The 22,343-nt window shown below is 31.3% G+C and overlaps 1 long non-coding RNA gene and 1 pseudogene across 1 annotated transcript; one reads left to right on the top strand and one right to left on the bottom strand.

The window, feature by feature from the left end:
- On the top strand, window positions 1-1,451 carry LOC124941107. The gene is made up of 3 exons (XR_007099600.1): window positions 1-132; window positions 1,148-1,242; window positions 1,323-1,451. It is a non-coding gene; the product is annotated as an uncharacterized LOC124941107 (long non-coding RNA).
- A 7,798-nt stretch (window positions 1,452-9,249) lies between these two features.
- Window positions 9,250-20,115, bottom strand: LOC124943325 (annotated as a pseudogene).
- Window positions 20,116-22,343: the final 2,228 nt, after the last annotated feature.

Genomic DNA, 22,343 nt, shown 5'->3' with positions numbered 1-22,343 from the left:
AAGCTGCCGGAGTTATTCTTCTTCACATTTTCCTTTATCTGTCTGTTTCTCAAATCCTCATTAGAAGTTGCTGGAGCTGGAGCTTGGAGGCTGGAGCTTGGAGCTTGGAGGCTGGAGCTGCTGCGGTAACTTGTAAGTAATGTTTTCCATTTCTGCTGTAACTTGCAAATTTTTTTCCATTTCTGCTTCTTCCATTTCCAGATGTTTTTCAGTTCTACTTCATAGTGTTTAAGTATTTGTTTTCCAGTATCTATTTAAGTATATGTTTTCCAGTTCTAGTGTTTAAGTATATGTTTTCCATTTCTGCTGCTGTAACTTGCAGATCTTACTAGTATTCAAGATCTACAAACATGAGTGAGAAATCTATGTCTGAGAGAAATGAAATACCTATTTCTACAAGTCAAAAATCACTAAAGCATCCTACGTCTAGTGATGTTTCTTCTTCTAGTTCTATCTGTGATAATAAGAGAAAAAGTTCTATTTGGTGGTCTCATTTTGATAGAACGGATGATATAAATTATGCAAAGTGCAAATATTGTGCTACAAAAATTGGTTGTGCGGCAAAAAATGGAACAACTCCTTTAGCTAATCATATCAAGAGATGTAACAACTTCCTGCTAATATGGATAAGAAACAAAAACTTATGGGAGTTGAAACAAAAACTATTGTCCGTGATGATGGTGTGTTTGAAACAATTTCTCTTCCGTCTTGTTGGCAATTTGATCAAACAACTTGTAGAAAGGCCCTTGCTAGATGATTATTGTTGATGAGTTGCCTTTTGCTTTTGTGGAACATGAGGATTTATATACTTCTGTAAGTGTTTGAATCCTGCATTTTCAATTCCATCACGTCAACCATTACTAGAGATTGTTATAGCTTTTTTATCGAAGAAAAACGAAAGTTAAAAGCTATTTTTAAACACTCTCTTCTCGAGTTAGTTTGACAACCGATGCATGGACTTCTGGTCAAAATTTGAGCTATATGTGTCTTACCGCTCATTTTATTGATGACAATTGGGTTTTGCATAAAAGGATCATTAATTTTTGTCCTCTTGGCCATTCTGGTATTTGATAGGTCGAGGTGTTGAAAAATGTTTGATTGATTGGGGACTTAAGAATATTATGACTATGATTGTTGATTTTCGTAGGAATGAAAGATTTAACTACAGAGCAACCAAGCTTTATAATTGATGATGAGAGTTATGACTTAAGTCTATCATACCAGAACTAGAAAAATGTCAAGGTACATCATCTTGTAATGTTTGATTGAATAAATCATTGTGGTAAAATATGTGAAGCTATTGTGCTGTTTTTTTTTTATAGAATAAGCTCATAAATTTTGGGACTCATTGAAGAAGAAGCCACTAAAGTTGATGGAACTTCCTACAAGGTTGCAGCCTACAAGTATTATAAAATGTTGAGTCACTTGGGTGGACTAATGTCTTTTTGTCTAAAAAATATTGATTTCATTTTGGTATTTGAATTATATTTTTGATATGTATTGTACTTATGAGTTGAATTTTAAGATTGTTAATGAACAATTTCAATTTCTAGCCTATGAAAAAAAATCGGATCAGCCAGTATCCGGCTGGCCGATCCGATCCGATCCGGTATTTTCGGATCGGATAGTGGTCGGATACCGGATCGAATACGGATCGCAATTTTTGAAAAAAATAAAAGCGGATATCCGATCCGAAATACCGGATCGTATCCGATCCGTAGGTTTGGCCACCCCTACTCATGTTCACAACTCATGTTAATCCGATAGGGGACATATCCAATAATTAGAATTATGGTGGATGGAGAAAATAAATGAAAAATTATAGATGAAATAAGTGAACAAGCGTTGATTTTGTCTTATTTATTTTTAATTTTTAAAAAAAATTATTAATTAAATTGAAAATAATTCCGATAATAAAATTGATTCTATGTACAACTTTTTTGAATATGGCTATTCAAGTATATAATTACCCAAACTTCTCCTAAATTAGTTTATTCGTTGTACTAATATCTCCATTTTTAAATAAGAATTTAACATGATCATTCCTATCCACTATAGTAATAGCCTACTCTTGCCATATCTATATTCATTTTGAAGAACCATTAAGGCATTAAATAACTAGATTTCTTCTCAGAAGTTGTTTTTTCTCTTTTTAAACTTGATTAACTAGATTTCAATCATTGGTTGTTCTTTTATTTTTTATCATAGTTTTAATAGTATCACAAAACTTTTTTTTTATCAAAGATTTAATTTTTCCATTGTTTCTAAATGAACCAAGTTGTAACTATACTTATCATGAATTGATTATTGTTTATTGAATGATGCATAAGATCTTGAATCTAATTATTTGGTTTCAAGTGCAAGGGATTCAATATATTTTATTTGGAAAGGTCATTTTGACTTCTAAAACTTGCAGGTTTCATCTCATTAACTTATTTGGAAAAATGATAAATTTAATTGTTTTTCAATTATTTTAAATACATTTGATCGAAATGAGTTCCATAACTCCTTTTTAATATTGTTGCGTGTCTTACATTGTCAATTAAGATCTAGTAATTAACAAATACCAAATACATAATTTAAATATAATATTAAACTAATTGCAGACTAATTCTCTTTTTAGGTCCATTCGAGTTGTTTGATTAGGGTTTTTAAGGTTGTAATTAAAAAAATGATTTCATTAAAAATATGTTATTTTGAGATTTATTTAACATAAATTAATTTTTTTTAAAAAAAAAATTAAATTTAATAAAAATAAAGTAATAATTTTATTTATAAATGATATAATTTAATAATTAAAATAACAAATAATATAGAAATTATTTTTTAAAATCTAAAACAAAACTCAAAATAATCTAAATAACCCAAGATGAAACCAACTTTAACTCGCAGTAGAAATAACAAATAATTACATACAATTAGAATTTGACTAAAGGAAAATGCTATGGGTAAGTTTTTAAAAGGGTTTAGAGAGAATATTGTCACAACCTATTCAAATGGAATGAAGATCAAGCCCACAAGTTGCATATTCTAGAAAGTTTAAATTTTTGTAATATTTTTTCTTTGTGAAACTCACTAGAACTCTATAAGAGTTGATTATAGAACTCTCTAAATTTTTTAAGAGTTCAAGTATATATATTAGATAATAGAAGTATCTAGAATTCTCTTAAAACTTCCTAGGTCTATGATAGATAATAGAAATATCTAGAAAACTCTAGATTAAGGAGGGTCTTGAAAGATCCATGCCCTTGTATATATAAATAAGTCTGGGTCATAAACCAAGCACCTCATACACTTGTAAGCAAAAAGCAATAGACAAGTTATTCTCCAAGTTATTTTTCTCTCAAAGTATTCATTCTTCTTGCATCTTTAGAGAGACCGACTAACTAAATTGTGGCAATTTAGACTAGTGTCGCACGAGATGAGGAGTTATTTGGTAACCGAGTTTTTGCCCTTGACGAGTGGTATCATAGCAAAAGTGGTATCGTATCCACGTTTGTGCTTCTGTATTTGAATGAAGATCGTGCTAGAAGAGATGGATTCAGGTTCCAACGTCACGAAGGTTCCGACCAACACACATAAGGACAAGGGGCCCAAGAGGGGGCAAGTCCGTCGAGAGATGTGCCGATATGGAAGCGTGAGTGACCCGACTTGAGGAATGCATGTGCGAGCACGAGGAGGATCTCACGATATTGAGCGCGCTGGCCGATAGGGAGACTGTATTGGAGAGGATGGTGAATAGTTGGAGAATGAGGGTCATGGAATCATTAATAATGCGAATCGTAGCATTCGTAATGAAATGCTGGGATTCGGTTTAAGGGAGGTTAATGCTTTCCGAAAGGATGTGCTCGAGACAATCCAAGAAGAAGTCCATGCGATGATCGATGCTCTCTAAAAGGAAATGATGGGGAGGCTCGATGTGATAGAAGGTCGGATTAGGTGGAATGGATGGGAACTTCGAGGTGCAGTACCTTGTCAGATGGATGTTCCCAACCAACTCCGTTCAAAGGCTCGAGGAGTACAAGGGAAAGTGGATGACTTCTTTTGGAACATGAAATGGTACTTTCGGGCATCAAGCATATTTGCTGATAGTACCAAGTTGGAAACAACATCTTTCTTCCTGCAAGAGATGGAACACTATGGTGGAGGAGGCGTGAAGAAGACATTGAACGAGGCACGTTAAGGATGGAAACGTGGGAAGACTTCAAGACCGAGTTCAAGTGCCAATTTTTCCCAGAGAATACCGTTTCGAGGCACGGAAGCGACTAAATCAACTTGCACCACAGGACCATCAAAAGTATGTGAAGGAGTTCCAATAGTTGATGACTCGAGTTACCTAGTCTAAAAAAATAGGAGGCTCTGTTCGCGTTGTTAACGACCTAAAACTTGGGCACAATTAGAGCTGTAAAAGGCCAGATGCAGAACGTCTCCGAGGAAATTATGGTTGCAGAGAGGATGATCGAGCTCAAGATTTCCGTGGACAAGCCAAAGTTCATCAAAGATGGTGAGGAAAAAAATGGGGAGACCACCCACATGATAAGGAGAAAGGTGGGGGAACGCCCACCCAAGAAGGGGCATGCACACAAAAACTCAGCGAAGCAAACCAACGAAATGGGTAAGCCAAGAGTTTGTCATATTTGTGGTGCTCATAATCACATAAAGTTTATGTGCCCATTTAAGGAGAAATGTTGCAGTAGTTAAGGGAATTGAGTCCTTCGAGGAGGAAGAACAAACTCAACTAGGAACCCTTAAACTACTCATACGTGTAAACTAGTATTGCAGAGATGATCAAGGGGAACAAAGAGGGGATCAATATCGTGGAAGCCTTGATCGGGGGAAGGCGCATCAGTGGATACCAAAGCTAGTCACAACTTCATGCGCAGAAGGAGTGACTAAGGCGTTGGGTCTTTGCATCAGCCCAACGAGAGGGACAATAAAGTCCATGAATACAACAGCCAAGCCGGTGGTGGGGAGGCTAAGAAAGTGCACACTAGGATCGGAGAATTGAAAGGGAACGATCTCGTTTATATTAGTCCCTATGAATGACTACGATGTAGTCTTGGGACTACAATGGTTCGATCAAGTACGTTCTTGTATAATTCCTTATTTTGATTCCCTAACTATCTTGGATCACAGAAAGACTAGGGTAATACCAACAAGAATAGAATTAAAGGGAATGGGCATGTTCTCGGCAATGAGATTCAACCGAGGTCGCAAACGTGGTAAAGAGACATTTGTTCACTTTTTCTTGAATAGATGATGAAGACGATTCCAAGGAGGAAAGGGGAAGTACCCAAGGGAGTCCAAAGAGCGTGGGGGAAGGCTTTTGAGGGACTCAAGGCTAAAGGCACAAACAACCATCAACTCCACAAATTCTGTCTATAGGTTACGTTGGTAAAATTCAGTCCGCCTTCACTCTCGCCAAATCCTTAGGAGAAGAAGTAGATTGTTCTCGGGCATTTGGATGAAGCAACACGAAGATGAAGAAAATGGTAGATTTGAAGAGGTAGAGGCGTGTAGTTAAGTGAAGGAAAGGGTACTGAGAAGAATGGAGAAATTACCCCCACGACAATTGAAGTCTCTCGGTTTGTGCTCAAGGGGCTTGTACACAGATACGAGGGACCGATCAAAATCAAGAGACATGTGGAAACATCTCATATCGGTTGGAGCTGACCGCTAGAAATCAAACCAGTACTGGTCTAAGTCGAGTCGATGACGCCCATGATTAGATGGGGGATCACAACCCATTCAATAGGGGGTGAAGATGTCCAGCCCGCAAGGTGCATATTATAGAAAGTTCTACATTTTGTAGTATTTTCCTTTTTGTGGAACTCTCTAGAATTCTATAGGAGTTCTAATTCTATGTAAAGTTATAGAGAACTCTTTAGAATCTTCTTAGGAGTATCTAGTGCTAGGTTAGATAATAGAAGTACTAGAATTCTCTAGGAGTTCCTAGGTCTAGGTTAGATAATAGAAGTATCTAGAAAACCCTAGGTAAGGAGGATCTAGAAAGAATCCATGCACTTGTATAAAACAAGACTTGGCCATAAACCAAGCCCTCATAAACTTGTACATCACACTTGTAAGAAACAAGTATATGACAAGTATTCTCCAAACTCTTCTCTATCAAAGTATTCCTTCTTCTTGCATCTTTAGAGGGACTGACTAGCTAGTATTGTAGAACTCTAGACTAGTGTCGCACGAGACGATGAGTTATTTGGTGCCGAGGTTTTAGCCCGTGACACTTTGTCCTCATACTATTTAATAACTTTTATTTATATTTTTTATGTTATAACTATAGAAAATATTGTTAGAAGTAGTTTGAAAAGAAGAAGGAAACATCAATGTCGCGCCAATGTGTGATCAATAAACTGCAAAAATTTAGAATATTTAGTTTTAACTCAATTCTTAGATTGGTTGAAAATGAAGCCTACTTTGATACTAAAATTACATTTGTTTGAACAATTGATAATTCAACTCTGAGAAATTATTTTATAGAAGGTTATATTTTTTATTTGTTTTGTTTGAAAAATTAAAACCACGAGGAGGCCTCCAACAAGACATATTCTGAACTAAAATTCCATTCCCACAACAACCATGAAGAAGTGATATTTCATATTTAGTTACATCTTATTATAAAGTAAGGCATTTCATTATAACATTGAAGATGCTAAGAATGATTGAAACCAATCAATACAATAAATTAGACATTAGACGTGTAATAAAAATATACTTAACTTTTTGTTAAGGAATAATTCATTTGATAGTCAAGTCTTCTTTCGTGTTAGCGTAGTGTTGTTACGGATTATCGGATTTTTTATTCATATTGTATATCGTACCAAAATTTCGGTATAAGAAACAACATACCTATATCGTACAAAAAATTTTGTATGTTGAAATATTGGTATGATACAAATAATATACCTATTATACCGAATATTGTGACATACGACGGTTTCAGTACAATATTGATATTATACCGTTTATACCAAAAAATATATTTTTTTTAATCGAACAAAAATCACAGAAAATAAAATAGTACGAAAGAGAAATGATATTTTGAGAGTTGAGTCCTCTAATCTGTATATAGATAGACATAAATCTTTGAGATATGATAGGGCATCTAATGGAGGGCAGAGAAAATAAAAAATAACAAATTTCAATGAAAAGAGTTTTCGTTCGCACAGTCCCCATTTTAATCTCACATCCTCTCTCTACGTCCGGCTGCGTCTCTCATAAGATACATTTCTTTTCTTGTCTTTCCTTTGATCGCGAGCTCTCTTCCTTCCGTCAACCTAAGTTACTGTGAAACGAAAATGGTACATTTTAATCATAATAGTTTCAGTTTTATTATTATTTTAGTTATTCTTTTTAAACTTTACGTTTTGTTTCTTATTTTTTTTTGAAAAACTTTACGTTTATCTCTCAATTTGATAATGAAGAATCACATAAATAAATCATTGCATTCTTAAAGAAGAAATCTTATTTTTTAGTATTATAGTTTGTTTATTTCATAGTATTTAAATCATTGATTAGTTATGGGTTGATTTGATAGGAACTAAACAAAGAAATCAATAATATGTATGAAATCAATACTTTGTTTTATACATTCAAGTTATTTTAATATGATCAGGTTTATAATGATTTGTTTTTAGGTTAAAAGTTACTTTCATTATTTAGAATGTTCAATTACGACTTTTAATGTTTGAAAGTTTGAAATATATATATCAAAATTTTCTGACAAATCGCTTGACAAAATCATGTAAATCGAATCTATAAAGCGATTTCCACTTTCATGTAAAGCATTTCACACCTTCATTTGAAGTGTTGCACTCTATTGTAAATGATTTATTTTTAGGTTAAAAGTTGTTATAATCATTTAAAATGCTTTCCTATACGACTTTTAATGTTTGAAAATTGGAATTTATACAACCAATTTTCATATAAATCGCTTAATAGGGTCATGTATTCACACCTTCATGTAAAGATTTTAACACTTTCTTTTATTATTTAATTTCAATTTTTAGAGTTCAAGTAAAACAATATATAAGGAGAAGTAAATTAAGAAAACCCTCAATATCAAGCAAGCACTCTACACCCTTGGAAATACACAACAATAGCTCATGAATAGTCTATTATGCATCCTCTTAAAAATAGAAAGCTTTATACAAAGAAACTTCAATATCTAACCTAACGAAGGCTCTACCTCTATATTTAAGACTCGAACCCTCTACAATAGGCCTTCACAACTCGTTAAACAATTATTCAAAGAACAAAAAGATATAGTCAGGGTCATTGAATTGGTCCCTTCTTTCATTGGGCATATCTAAATGACTAGGTCAATTCTCCATAAACATTGTGATCCTCTTCAACTCTATAGGAGATCATCATCCTAAACAGTGGAGAGAGTTACACCATTGAGGAAGAGGATGCTCAATGTGTATTGAACATCCCGAGAGGAGAATTAGAATTGAAGAGTGCATTAGAGTTTACTTTGACGAGCTGGAGTACAATGACATGTTGAGGCTTGGAGAAGGAAATGGGGAATGAAGGAGGATAAGGGAAGTCCTCCAACGCATGTAATACCCCAAACTTTTAGAGAAAATAGCTGGAGACAACAACTTTAAGATAGACTTTTTTGTTTATATTGTATTTAGTTTTTTGTGGACTTCTCAAAATTCATTAGTGTAGATCAAATAAGTGATTGGAAAACGTTAGAATTATAGTAGAAGTATTATATTCACGAAGATTAAAAAATCTTGGTAGTAGTTTCATATATGAATATCTTTTAATATATTATAAAAGATTTTCAAAACCACTATATTAAAAGATGTGTAATTCTAAAATTTATATTTAAATTATCTCTATTTAATTGAGATCAATGAAAAGTGGATATCATTAACTAAAAAGACTTGTCTATGTTATGTTTATTCATTTGATCAATAATTGCTAATATATATATATATATATATATATATAATATATATATATATATATATATATTAGTTATTTATTTATTTATTTATTTTGTCTTATATATATATTAAGAAACTAGTTTCGCCATTACATGTAATTAAGTTAATGTATAACAACAAAGGACTCATTTCACAATTACATGTATTTTAAATAATGTAAAACACAAAGAAGTTGCATTTATTAAATACTTAAGGTTCAAAGTTGGTGGACTTTTGAGAAGCCTTATTTAACATAATTTTTGATAATTGGATGCGAGATTTAACGTTTACACATTCAAATTTGATTTTCCATTCTTGACTTTTCCACAAGTAGGAAACTAAAGATGAACCCTCGGAATTGGAACACAACCAACGGATGAGCCCTCGGACGAGTCAAGCCTATCCCCTCTTCCATATCAACACTCCCTCCCATCAACCTTCCATTCAAAGCATTGAATCATCTTTGCTAGGGTCATTTGACAAGTTGAAGAGCAATAGATGTTCCGGCACACTCTCTCGAGCCGCTTCCAAAAGGAATCAACTCAAAATGTTGGCCTCTCACATCTATTTTTCTGCCCTTCTCATCCAAGAACCTCTCTGGCTTGAACTCAAGGGGGTTGATCCAATTGTTTGGGTCTCGTCGATGGCCCATACATTCACAAAGAGTCGAGTCTTTGGGGGAAAGTGGTAGCCCTGGACTTCACAACTCTCATGGGAAATCGCGGGCAATAAGTGGTCCGTAGGGTGGAGCCTTAAGGTTTCCTTTACGATGGCCCCGAGATAGTGAGGCTTTGGATATCGGAATCTTCCACTAGCCTCTTTTTACCAACTACATAATCTATTTCTTCTTGAGCGTTCTTCATGATATCGGGATGATTGATTAATTCTGACATCGCCCATTCGGTAGTGATCGCAGTTGAATCAGTTCCACCAGCGAAAATGGTCCTTGAAAAAATTAACAAATGTGTAATTAATGAAAATCATATTATATTATTCAACAAAACTTTGAACTCAGGAAAAATAATTTATTTTTAATACAACTTAATCAAATATTATTTCTCATTCATTGAGTAAAATAATAAATATTTTATATTTCTTTTAAATAAATATTTTATCATTATATTTTATGTTAATATCCTTCAATCTTTTTTTAATAAAAAACTCAACTTTTTTAATATTACTACAAAACAATTTTTTTTAAGTAATTCATAAATTGTTTTTCAAAACTCATAAAGTATAATCAAGACCATTAAAAAAAATATAGTTAGAACGGTCTGCAAAAAATTTATTTTTTTAGATGTATTTGAAGATAATAAAAGAAAAAAAATAATGTGTAGTTGGAATTTAATTAAATTAGCACACTAATTTAATAGGCAATTAATATAATTATTAACATTTTTATTGGTGTTATTTTATTTGATTTTTAAAAATAATTATTTATTTTAAAATATTATTTGAATATAAAAAAATAAACAGAACTTAATAAATATAAAATATTCATAAATTATAAAAATATTCATAAATTATAAAAATATTCAAATAAGCATATCACTAATCCTATAAATAATTATATTAAATAGACATCAGAATTCAGAACCCTGTCTCATTCAAATAACCTTAATCAAACAAATCTCTCTTCCTCTATAATCTAACAGCACTCAAAATAACCTTAATCAAACAAATCTCTCTCTATAATCGTACAGCTCTCTCTCTCTCTCTCTCTTACCCGAAAGGCTAATTTTTATTTTGTTTTTTTCAAAGAAAGGCTTAACTAATATAAATATATACTTAAAAAAGAAAAAATTATTTGTGGTGGGCTTAAGTCCCTACCACCTATAATAACAATTTCAAATAATTTTTAATTAGGCAAAGAATTAAAAATCAATTTGTATATATAAAAAATCATTTTACATTGTAACTCTAATTAATTAATTCAATTATTTGAATAATCTCTCTAACCAATCCTAATCACTTTTTAATATATCAAAATCTTATATTAGAAAAATTTAATGTTTTTTATTTCGAATTGGATCTCTATAAAGATTTGAAAGTTCAGATCTTATATTAGACTCTTAAAGATCAATTTAAAATTTGACCCTACTTAATCCCCTCAACTAGCTTATGCGTTATGTTTAGCCGTTTATATATCTAAGAATTTTTACCATTTTTCTAAAAAAATAAATAAATTTATTATTTGTTATACTTTGATGCATATATACTAGTATTTTATTTTTAAAGGTTGGAAGCTAGAATTATCCTTTATCGTCATAACTTGTACTTAACCTAATATGTAAGAATTTATTTTGTCATTTGTAACTTTTAGGAACCACATTTAAACAAATTATTATTTAAAGTCATACATCACTAATCAAAATGGAAGAAAAGATACTTACCAAGATGAAAGCTTTAATATTTTCTTTTGTTATCTTCATTTCCGATTTCTCATCTTCTAAAATACCCAACATAACATCAACCGCATCCTTCGACCCATAATCACCATTTCCATCTTTCTTCCTTAATCTTCTCGCATCTTCATGTTCCTTTATGATCCTCTCCATCATCCTATCAAATCTCTCTCTAACATCCTTCAATCTCTTCCCAAACCCTTGCAAATCCACCTTCTTCAAAAACCAAAAAAAATCAGACAAATTAAACTTCCCCGTAAGTTCAGCTGTTTCCTTAACCAACTTCCTCATTTCCTCCGCTTCATCTTCATTCTCCGAACTCCTCTCGCTCATCAACATTCTCGACATAACATTATTAGTCAATCTTATTAACTCCTCACCCACATCAACCGCTTTACCTAATATCGCGTTCTTCATAACTCGATCCAAGAAAGTCTTGATTTCCTCACTACTGATCGGTTTTAAGTAGGTCAATAGTTCGGCCTCCAAGAAGCTCCGACATGCAGAGCTTCTTCATGAACTTCCAGTATGGCCCATAAGGCGCAAAGGAGAAATCTTGGTAACCGTATGATAAGTAATCAGCGGCAATGTTTTGGGAACGGTTGGAAAACGAAGATTCGTGGGTTTTAAGGAAGTCTTTAGCTGTTTCCGGTGAAGAAGCAACTATACATGGGACAGAGCCAAGGGAGAGTTTCATTATGGGTCCGTATTTTGATGAGAGTTTGTGTAGGGCTTGATGAGGTAATGGTTTTAGGAGATGGAGGTGACCGATGATCGGAAGTCCAGGTGGTCCCGGCGGAGCTCCAGTGTTATTGGCTAAACGTTTGAAGAAGGCCCAAAATGAGATTTAGGAGAAAAAGAGAACGGGGAAGAGAATGTAGGCTTGAAAGTGTTCCATCATTGTAATTTGTAACACAAATGAAGGAATGGATGAAATCATTATAACAAATGTTTTCTTTATATAGTTGTGGAAGCTAAAATATTTAGTAATATTTTTTGTTTTGTCAACTAAAAATTATATAAAATAATAAGTTATCATTAAAAAAAACAAATTGAACATTACTTGATTGAAAATTTTGAGTAATCTTCTATTAATTTGGAATATATATATATAATTAATGATGCTTAATTTTCAAAATGTTTGATTGTCGGGGTCGAGAGTTGTGGTTAATTTGGTTATATATGTGAGAGTAAATGGATACATGAGTCAGATTGTGGATTAACCCGCCCATAAACTTAAAACGGGTAAAAATAAAATAAAAAATGCTATATGTATATTTCGAACTTGTAACATAACCAAACAAATACAATCATTTAACAACAAGGCTAATAAGATTTTATACTTTTAATTCAACACAAAATTTGATGAAACGTAGAATATTTTAACAATTTAAGTTCAACTTTTTAACTAATATATATAATATATATATATATATATATATATATATATATATATATAATATGATGCTTAATTTTCAAAGTGTCCTGATTGTTGTGTCGAGTACTGTGGTTAATTTGAATATATATGTAAGAGTAAATGGATACTTGAGTCGGATTGTGGGTTGACCCGCCATAAACTTAAAACTGTTAAAAATAAAATTAAAAATTATATATGTATGTTTCGAACTTGCAACTTAACAAAACAAATACAACATTTTAACCAATTAGGCTAATGAGATTTTATATTTTTAATTCAACAACAAATTTGATGAATATGGAACATTTTAACAATATAATTTTAACTTTTTAACTAACTAATCTATCTCTCTATATATAATATATATATAATATAATGCTTAAACTTTAAATTGTCTAGATTGCTGGTCCGAGAGTTGTGGTTAAGTTAGATATATATGTAAGAGTAAATTAATACTTGGGTCGGATCATGGGTTGACTCGCCCATAAAAACGTTTAAAAATAAAATTTAAAATCTTATATGTATGTTTCGAACTTGCAACATAACAAAACAAGTACAATTCTTTAACCATCTAGGCTAATAAAATTTTATATTTTTAATTCAACACCAAATTTGATGAACGTGGGACACTTTAACAATATAAGTTCAAAATTTTAACTAACTAATCTATATATATATAACGATGCTTAATTTTTTTCAAAGTGTCAGGATTGCCGAGTCGAGAACTGTAGTTAATTTGGATATATATGTGAGAGTAAATTGATACTTAGGTCCGATTATGGGTTGACCCGTTCATAAACTTAAAACGGTTAAAAATAAAATTAAAAATGATATCACATTTTTATCTTAATTATTTTTCACGGTTTTTATATAATAACTCGTGCAAATGCACTGATTACATGCTAGTTAAACTAATTTCATTAATTAAATAAAAATAAGAATTTAGACAAATTTAATCCAAATGAAATTCATACTTAATTCAAATATAAATTAAGGTGAAATTTAATCTAAATGAAAATCTCACCAAATTCAAATGTGAATTAATAGTGAAATTTAATTCAAATAAAATTTACACTAAATTTAAACGTGAATTAAGGTAAATTTAATTCAAATGAAAATGAATTTATTAATTATTTAATTAATATTAATTTATTGAAGGAGAAAATTAAGAATATTTATTGTAACAATTATGAGTTTATTGATGATATAAGTTGTTATTAATAATTATTGCTAGAAAGAGTTCAAATGTGTTAAGATAAAAAAAATGAAGAAAAAATAAATGTTTATCGTTGTTGGACGATGGATTAGTGGCAGTTGGATTCAAGAAATTGATGAATGATTTTAGGGTTTAATTTTCAGCTATATATATTCCTTCATTTTAATTTCTATCCACATATTATCTTATAATTTTTCACTCTAAAATTTCAATAGTTTTTTCATTATCATTGTGAGTGTTTTTCGAGTTCTTCACTTGACATTTTTCCGCAGAAATTCGGTGATAGTTCAGGTACATTGGTTAAGTTCTTTGCGTACCGATTTCAGTGCAGAATCACTATTAAATTTTGTTGTATTTTGATAAACAGTTATCTGCGATAAACTCCAACACAAATGAGAGACGATTAAACTATTTTAAGGAAATGTGTTTAACACATCGCTCGAATCAACATCGTATTCCAATGATTTTGTTATTTTTATATTTTACTTTATTTGATTTATTTGTAAAATATTTTTTTTATATATTTTCTATTTATTTAAATACAAGAATACTACCATATTGTTTAGAGATTTCAACTCATTTTGACAAAATGATTCAATAATGACCTTAATTCAGGTGGGACTAATTCAAAAGTTTTAGTAGATAGAGAAAATGAATGAAAAAATATAGATGAAATAAGTGGATAAGTGTGATTTTTTTTTTTCTTTCAAAATTAAAGAAATAAATAATGAATTAAATTGAAAATAAATTAAGAAATTATAGGTGATGTTATATCTTTTCTGTAAAAATTATTAAGAATGCCTCCATCCAAACGTATTGAGAATTTGATAGCAAATTGTTTATTCTAAAACTTCTTCACAAATTGGTATAATTCTTCGTTATATCTCTATTTTTTAAATAAGAATTTACCATGATCACTTTCATCCACTATATTAATAGAGTACTTGCCATTACTGTTTAATGAATTCTGATATCTTGAATTTAATTATTTGTTTTTTTAAGTGCAAGGCCAATGTATTTCTCTTTTGTTTAATGTATTATTTGTTTTATCTCATTAAGTTATTTGAAAGAAATAAGAAAGATAAATTATTTTATTTTTTCTGTATGTAATAAGTTTATACAATTCATTTTCTCTCTCAATTTTTTTTCTAATTATTTTTTTTAAAAAAAAAAATATTTTTATTAAAAAAAATAGCTTATTTTGAGATTTATTTAATATAAATTATTCAAATATTTTTTATTTAAAATTAAAATTAAAATTTAATAAAAATAAAGTAATAATGTTTTTATTGTAATTTTAATAATTAAAATAACATAAGTATGAGAGATTTTTTTTAAATCTAAACAAAACTCAAAATACAAGATGAAATCAGCTTTAACTCATAATTAGAAAGTAGAAATAGCAAATAATGAGGCACACTAGAATTTGACTAAATTAAAATGTTAATTGTTAAGTTTCTAAAAGGTTGAGAGAGAGAAACTATAACCATGTTCGTTTTCGTTTCGGATTATTTAAATGATTGTTAATAATTTTAAAATTATAATATCTTGGTAAAAGATCTTAACATATAATATTCTATTTTTTCTATCCTAAATTACTTTATTATATACTTTTATGTTAACATAATTAATAAATTTAACTAAATAATTTAAATTTTATTAAATTAATGAGTTGTCCCTAGTCCGTGGACTTGTTTAGCTTATCCGAGAACCGGCCATCATATAATAATAAAATAATAAATAATAATTTAAAATAAAAAATATTTTAATATTTTAATCAATAAATTAATTTATAATTAATAAAATAACTCTAACCCAATAATCTAATAAAAACTTTTATATATTTTGAAAGAAACTATATCAATATGTCCTCTTAGAATTGAAAAACTTTTATATATTTTGAAAGAAACTAAATTACAAATAGTATCTCTTATACAAGGTTTGGTTTAGTTAGCCCATCTCATCTTATTATAAAGTAAGACATTTCATTATTCAGAATTGAACACCCGACTAAGAATGATTGTGACCAATCAATACAATAAATTAGATGGTGATAACTGATAAAAAAAAACATATTTAACTTTTTGCTAAGTAAAAGTACAATCATAAATGATATTCATTTGATAGTCAATGCTTCTTTAGTGTTAACGTGGGTCGGCATATAAAAAACTTTTATATATAAAAACATATACTTATATATATAATAATAATAATATAAGGCATATGTGTTTTTAAATGAGATTTTTTTTATCAATTATTTTATATTTAAAATATTGGAAAATAGTTTGTTTATTCTACCACAAAAACTCAAAACAACTTCTTATCTCAATCAAAACGATATTAAGATTAGATAAATTCTTATGCATTGCACATGGAAAAGAAAATTATAATAATTTTAAAATATGTATAATGTCAATAATACTTATTAAAGACTCTATAATTAAAGATCAACACACTTAGTCTCTTAGTTTTCATATTCCATCTATTAAGTGTATTTAAAATTTTAATTTTTAATTTCCCTTATTTTGTATAAATTCATATTCTTGTAATTATAATAACACACAGAAATACATTCTTAATCTACAGCAAATTCTTACTTACTTATTTGTTTTAACTTGGTATCAGAGTCATTATTCGGTTTTAACAAATTTCTGTATCCATGGCCTCTTCATCATCTTCTTCCGCTTCAATCACTCATCTATTCCACAATCTCACATTCATTAAACTCGGTCACAAAAACTTTCTTATTTGGAAATCTCAAATCTTACCTACCCTAAAAGGTTATGGTCTCTATCCATATGTTGCTGGAACTAATTCTGCCCCTGAAGCCTTTCTCCAAGTCGATGTTGCTGATGGATCTAGTGTCCTCACTCCAAATCATGGTTTTACCATCTGGGAGGAGCAAGATCAGAGGATCCTTTCATGACTTCTCTCCACCCTTTCAGAATCCATCATAGCCCAAGTGGTTGGTGAATCATGCACTACATCTAAAGCATTTTAGTCTACTTTAGAACGCACATCCGCTTGTCAATCTCAAGCTCGTATAATGCAGCTTCGTCTTCAACTTCAGACGGTAAAGAAGGGCTCACTCCCGATGGCCGAACATTTACAGAAAATAAAATCAATCATCGATAGTCTCGCTGGTGCTGGGCAAAACATAACTCAACAAGATTTTATCCTTTATGCTTTGGGAGGACTTAATCCTGAATACGAATCTCTCACTATAGCGGTAACCACTCGCACCGACCCCATCGACATCGAAGACCTCCAAATAATGTTTCTTACACATGAGATTCTCCTTGAATCACTCCATTCTAACTCTCCAACCTCTAATATTGCTTTTGGATTGAGAGGAATTTCGAAACCATCCCACTTCCAACGATCGCGATGTTCGGTCTCCTCTCCGAGTGATTATAGTGCAGAAAATGAAACTGTCAATAGATTGAGCTCCCATAATTCCAATGGATATCAAATAAACGGGCCTTTAAGTTCATCTAAATTTTCACACTCCGACCGGGCTTTTACTATCGGGTTAGGGGGTCCTTCTACTAATGGGCCTTCTATTTTGGGTCGTGGGCCTCATGGGCCCAATAGAAATAAAATACAATATCAATTATGTGATTGTTTTGGTCATGCAACTAATGTTTGTCGATCGGGTCTATTTTGTAATATTTGCAACTTTACAGGTCATTCGATTGAAACTTGCCGACGTCGTCAGAATCAAAATTCAACGACACACTCTGCTATGATGGCTACACCCTCTTCTGTTTATGACTCAACCTGGTATCCCGACTCTGGTGCTACTAACCATCTCACGACGAACCTTGACAATATTAACATCTCAACTCCATATAATGATATAGAAATTATTAAAATGGGAGACGGTAACCCTCTTCCTATTTCTAATATTGGGCAATCATTCATTCCATGTTCCAATAAAACCTTCATCTACGTAATATATTGCATGTCCCATTAATAACAAAAAATCTACTAAGTGTTTCCAATTTTTTTGCTGATAATAATATCTTTTTAGAATTTCATTCAAAATTATTGTATTGTTAAGGATCAGGTCACGAAGAGGGAACTCCTTCGCGACACACTTAAAAATGGGCTATATCGCCTAAACTCAATCGTCAACCCTCCGCCCATTCATCAAGCTCTTATTGGAACTCAATCATCTGCCAACTTTTGGCATCATCGTCTTGAACACCCTTCATTATCAACGTCATGTTAGATATATTTATTCTTATCTTGTTTTAGTCCGGATTATCTAATAGTTTTCTTTAGTCATGATCTATAATCTTTAACATTATATTAGTGTTTAACTAGACAAAATAAGATTAATGATTATCTATGTTAATAAGTTGATATGATAAATTAAGCGGAAGCGTACCTGATGTCATTGCCCAAAGCTTTTGAGTTACCACAGGTTGGATCTTCAAATTCTATAGACTGTCTCTCTTGCTTCTCTCTAACGATGGAGGTTATGAGAAATGAAACTAACATCTATGAATCGGGGACCACAACCCTATTTATATTGTCATTTATTTATTATTTAATCCATCATAAATATTAAATAAACATCCGGTTTCTACACATAATAAACTGTACCATACTAATAACCAAACATGACTTAGCCCAATAACCAAAATACTTTAGTGGATCACTTTATCAATTGGGTTCTGAATAAACAATAGCCCAAACACATTATTTATATATATTAGTCCAATAAATCTAACATGTCAACCTTTATTATGTCTTCTTTTCATTTACCTATTATTGGCAACAAGAAATTAAGTTTTTTTTAATCTTGTCAATATGGAAAAACACACAAAATTCATTTTCCTATTCCTCAATCTCGTTGTAAGTCTCCATTAGAATTAATACATTCTAACGTTTGGGGTCCTGCTCCTCTTTTCTCTATTAATAGTTTTCGATATTTTGTCCATTTTATCGATGACTGCAGCCTCTTTACATGGCTATATCATATCTATAGAAAATATGATGTTTTTCCAACTTTTATTAAATTTAACACACTTGTTGAAAATAAATTCAATACATCTATCAATACTCATCAATCTAATTGGGGAGGCGAATATAGGAGTCTGAAATCTTATCTTGAAACTCATGGCATCCAACACTATCTATCATGCCCTCATACAAGTTAACAAATTGGTGTTGCTGAACGCAATATTCACCATCTTACAGAAATGAGTCTCACTCTTCTTGCTCATGCTTCTATGCCCATATCTTATTGAGGTGATGCGTTTCTGACAAGTACGTATCTCATTAATCGTTTTTCTTCAAATGGTAAGCCTCGTCAATCTCCCTTTGAAATTCTTTTTAGTCGTCCTCCTAACTATCTATTCCTTAAAACTTTTGGATGTTCTTACTTTCCGCTCACTCGATCATATAACTCTCACAAAATTGATTTTCGAACTCTAAAATGTATTTTCTTGGCTATAGTCCAAATCACAAATGCTATCGTTGTCTACACCTTCCTTCCGGCAGAATATATATCTCTCATCACGTCACTTTTGATGAACAAACATTTCCATTTAAAAGTACATTATCAAAATCTATCAATCTTTCTACACCATTAGTCTGTCCAATACCGCACTTTCCTTTTCTAAAACGTTCATCACCACCAATCTCCACAATTTTAACATCACAAATCCCTGAAGTACCATCTTCTCCAACATCCGAACACTCATCATCATCATCATCAAACTCCAACCATCCATCTTCACCAATCAACTCGCCAACATTAAACTCCTATCAACCATCATCCGCAACCAACTCGTCTTCAATCAATCCTCCCACTCCCATACGTGGACTTCCCACTGTTATACATGCTCCTGAATGTTCCTCTCATCATATGATCACACGTGCCAAAACTCATGCCCTCACAATGCTAACATTGCCACCATCTCCACATCTCCACCCACATGTTTCTCCACCGCCAATAAAGATACTCAATGGCGTTCTGCCATGGCAAATGAGTTTAATGCTCTAATTCAAAACAAGACGTGGTCTCTTGTTCCTCGATCCTCACAGAATATTGTGGGTTGCAAATGAGTTTTCAAAATCAAACAAAGAGCCGATGGTTCCATTGAACGTCATAAGGCTCATTTAGTTGCAAAGGGATTTCATCAACAAAAAGGCATTGACTATCTTGAAACATTCAGACCAGTTGTCAAACATACTACCATCGAACCATCTTCTCACTTGCCGTCACTCGTCAATGTCCTATTCATCAACTCGATGTTAGCAATGCCTTTCTACATGGAACTCTACACGAGAAAGTTTTTATGTCTCAACCGCCTGGGTTCACTCATCCTGATTATCCTAATCATGTGTGTAAACTTCAGAAAGCACTCTATGGACTCAAGCAAGCTCCCCGTGAATGGTATACTACCTTGAAATCTGCTCTTCTTTCCATTGGTTTTCAAGAATTCAAAAATGATTCTTCTTTATTCATGTACCACTCTCCACAAATTACATCTTTATTTCTTGTCTACGTGGATGATATTATATTCACTAGTAATTATTCCTCTCACATCTCCTCAATCATCTCTCAACTTAACCACATTTCTCCCTTAAAGATTTAGGGCCTGGGCCACTACACTATTTTCTCGGGATTGAAGCTCATCGATCTACCTCCGACATTTTTCTCTCTCAATCAAAATATATCAATGACATTCTTATCCGAGCCAATATCAGTGACTCAAAACCTCTTAATACTCCAATCTCTTCTGGGTCATCTTTATCTCGCCATGATGGCGACACTCTTCCTGAACCATTTTTATATCGCAGCATTGTTGGTGCTCTCCAATATTTGATGCATACTCGACATGAACTAGCATTTTCTGTCAACCGTTCCTGCCAATTCATGCAGTTTCCTACCACCACTCGTTGGTCTGCAATAAAAAGAATACTTCGCTACCTTCGTCATACTCCTCATCATGGACTTGTCATTTGTCCATCGTCTTCTCTCGATATATCTGCCTTTTCTAACTCCGACTGGGCTGGTTGTCCGGACGGTAGTCGCTCTACAACTGGCTACTGCATATTTCTTGGTGACAACATTATCTCTTGGAATTCAAAGAAACAACTAGTTGTTGCTCGGTCTAGTACCAAGTCTGAGTATCGAGCTATAGCTCATGCTACAGCTGAACTCATCTGGCCTCAATCCTTGCTACGTGAACTTTTCATCTCCCCACTTCAACCTCCCACTTTATGGTGTGACAATATTGGTGCTGCATTTCTGTCGGCCAATCCAGTTTTTCATGCTCGTACGAAACATATAGAGATTGATTTTCACTTCGTTCGCGAACGCGTTGCTCAGAAATCTCTTTACATCCGATACATACCTACTGATGATCAAATTGCCGACATTCTTACCAAAGGACTTACTTCAAACCAATTTACTTTATTACGTAAACAAACTCACGATGTGTGCCTCCCCGTTTCGTTTGAGGGAAGGTATTAAGACTACAATTAAAGAGCAACACACTCACTCTCTTGATTTTCATATTCCATCTATTAAGTGTATTTAAAATCTTTACATATTCTAACATTTTAGTTTCCCTTATTTTTGTATAAATTTATACTCTTGTAATTGTAATAACACACATAAATACATTTTTAATCTACAACAAGTTTTTGCTTACTTATTTGTTCTAACTATACTTAATAAATAACGAATAATATTATAATAGAAAAATATATTCAAATTAATTAATGCAGTTAGATTTGTTTATATTATTTTTTACTTAACTTTCATAAGTGAAATTTGAATTATAATTTATTATATTTCATAAATTAAACCTTACAATTAATTTTTAAATATTTTTTAAATAAATAAATATATATAAATATATATATATATATATATATATATTCATAACTCAAATATAATTTTTTAATTATATTTTAAAATTTTGGCTAACCAACCCTCTTATTCCATATTTATCATCAATCTCAATCGATCTCTAATCTATTGATTTTACACTTTCATTTTGATGAATCAATTCCCAAAATGACATGATTTCTCGTTCAACTTTCTAAACTAACATGTTTATTCATTTCGAAACTAATCTAACTACATTTCAAACTCAGTTTTTTTAAAATTTATTTATTTGTTATATTTATACCTCAATTTTTTTAAATTTATTTATTTCTTACATTTAATCTCATTGTTAATATATATATATATATATATAATATATATATATATATATATTTTATAAATTTGATATAATTAAATTATTATTTGTATAAATTAAATTATTTATATTTTAATATATATTTTAAATTATTATTTTTATAAATTTGATTATTTATATTTT

Source organism: Impatiens glandulifera, chromosome 6 (genome assembly GCF_907164915.1).
Source record: "Impatiens glandulifera chromosome 6, dImpGla2.1, whole genome shotgun sequence".
Classification (NCBI taxonomy): domain Eukaryota; kingdom Viridiplantae; phylum Streptophyta; class Magnoliopsida; order Ericales; family Balsaminaceae; genus Impatiens; species Impatiens glandulifera.
Note: the sequence above shows the minus strand (reverse complement) of the source record. Positions and strands in the feature narration are given on the sequence as shown.